Source organism: Apium graveolens, chromosome 2, assembly GCF_009905375.1.
Source record: "Apium graveolens cultivar Ventura chromosome 2, ASM990537v1, whole genome shotgun sequence".
NCBI classification, from domain to species: Eukaryota; Viridiplantae; Streptophyta; class Magnoliopsida; order Apiales; family Apiaceae; genus Apium; species Apium graveolens.
In genome coordinates, this window is record NC_133648.1 from 181,122,212 (window position 1) to 181,124,187 (window position 1,976).

The window sequence follows — 1,976 nt, forward strand, 5'->3', positions numbered from 1 at the left end:
ACCTTCATCTTCATAGCCTAAAGTTGAGCAACTATAGCGGTAGCTGCTTCTAACTCCAGAATTCCTGCTACCTTACCCTGAGATAGTCTCTGTGTAGGATTTTGGTATTCATTAGCAGCCATCAGTTCGATCAATTCATAAGCTTCATCGTAGCTTTTATCCCACAAGGCTCCTCCTGATGCTCCATCAAGCATGGGTCTAGAAGTAGCACCCAAACCATTATAGAAACAATTAATGATCTTCCAGTCAGGCATCCCATGATGAGGACACTTCCTAAGCATCTCCTTATATCAATCCCAAGCCTCACATAAAGATTCTCCAGATTGCTGAGCAAATTAAGTAAGTGCGATTCTGATTGCATCAGTTTTCGCCATCGAAAAGAATTTAGTTAAGAACTTTTGAGCAAGATCCTCCCATTTGGTGATAGACCCTGGTGGTAGAGAATGTAACCAGCACTTAGCTTTATCCCGCAGAGAGAATGGGAAAAGCCTCAACTTAATACCATCTTCATAAACTCCATTGAACTTGAAAGTGTCACATATCTCGATGAAATATCTGATGTGCATGTTGGGGTCTTCTGTCGGAGAACCCCCAAACTGAACTGAGTTCTGTATCATCTGAATCGTGCTCGACTTGATCTCAAAGGTATTAGCCTCGATGGTTGGTTGAACAATGCTAGACTGAATATCATTGATCTTCGGTTGAGAGCAGTCCATCAAAGCCTTTGGATTCGTTTCTAGTTCTCCTATTGCAATAAGAGCCACTTATTCTTTCTCAACTAAGATCTCTTCTTCAACTTTCTCTTCGACTACAACTTCTTCCTCAGCTAGATCTAGTGTTCTCTTACGAGACCGAGAACGCGTATGCATACACGCTCGCTAGAGTACCTAAAACACGACAAGGAATTAATTAAGTAACAATGTCGAAGTCACTGAACTTTAACGACAAATGATGACAAACACATAAACTAAAAATTATCACCGATATCCCCGGCAGCGGCGCTAAAAACTTGTTAGGGCTAGAACACGCTCTAATATTCACGCAAGTATACGCGATCGCAAGTAATATAGAATAAATTCTATTTCGTTCCCACAAGGATAGGTTTAGGTTAATTTCAATCAATGTATATATGCAACACTAGTATGGTTATTATCCAATTCTAAGACGAATAACAAATTGAGATTGTTTATACTACACTTAACTAAGAGATTATAGTAAAGTACATAAACTAAGAGATTAAAGAGAGTTGAATAATATATGACACAAACATGGGATTCTAACTTCATTAAATACTTCATTCAATAGCTTTTTCATTCTTAACCTTAGCATGTAATGGTGATGACATTAATCAGATAACACGAAACTGATAAACGCCAAGATTTGTTGTACGAATACCATATTACCAGACATCCACAAAAGAGATAGAAGCTGAATAGACACAAATTATATTGAGACCCTATATGTCTATAGAATTTGACAACATAACGGTTTAACATACAAGTTATCTCTCGTGATTACATAGGGCAAGTAAGATGGTTAAAATTACCTACGAATCATGCATATCACATACATGAACCTATGCTAGCATGGCAAGTTCTATTCCCTTAAATTCACTTTCGCTTCATTAAAGATTAACACCCTATCTTATAATTTCGTGACGCTTATAAGACGAATAAGCACAACCAAAACTAGGTTATCATACAATCACCACACACTAAGGCATCGAAATGAATTAACTAATGAAATCCATAAATAAATCTTTAGAACCCCACGGTAACGATTAGCCCATAATCGGACTCATCATCAACGTAGGTTCCGATGAAAGCATGGTATAATAAATGTAGTCTTTATACATAATAAAACCAAGTACGAAACAAGAGTATAGGTTTATGAATAAGAAAACAAGCATCCAAAGTTATAACTTAAAATAAAGAATCACCAGAATAAACTAGATCTTCTTCTCCTTGGTTGATTTA

General features: G+C 36.8%; 1 non-coding gene across 1 annotated transcript; it reads left to right on the forward strand.

Moving 5' to 3' along the window:
* The first annotated feature begins 252 nt into the window (after window positions 1-252).
* On the forward strand, window positions 253-359 carry LOC141710338 (small nucleolar RNA R71). Its single transcript, XR_012570864.1, has one exon. It is a non-coding gene; the product is annotated as a small nucleolar RNA R71 (small nucleolar RNA).
* The last annotated feature ends 1,617 nt before the right edge of the window (window positions 360-1,976 follow it).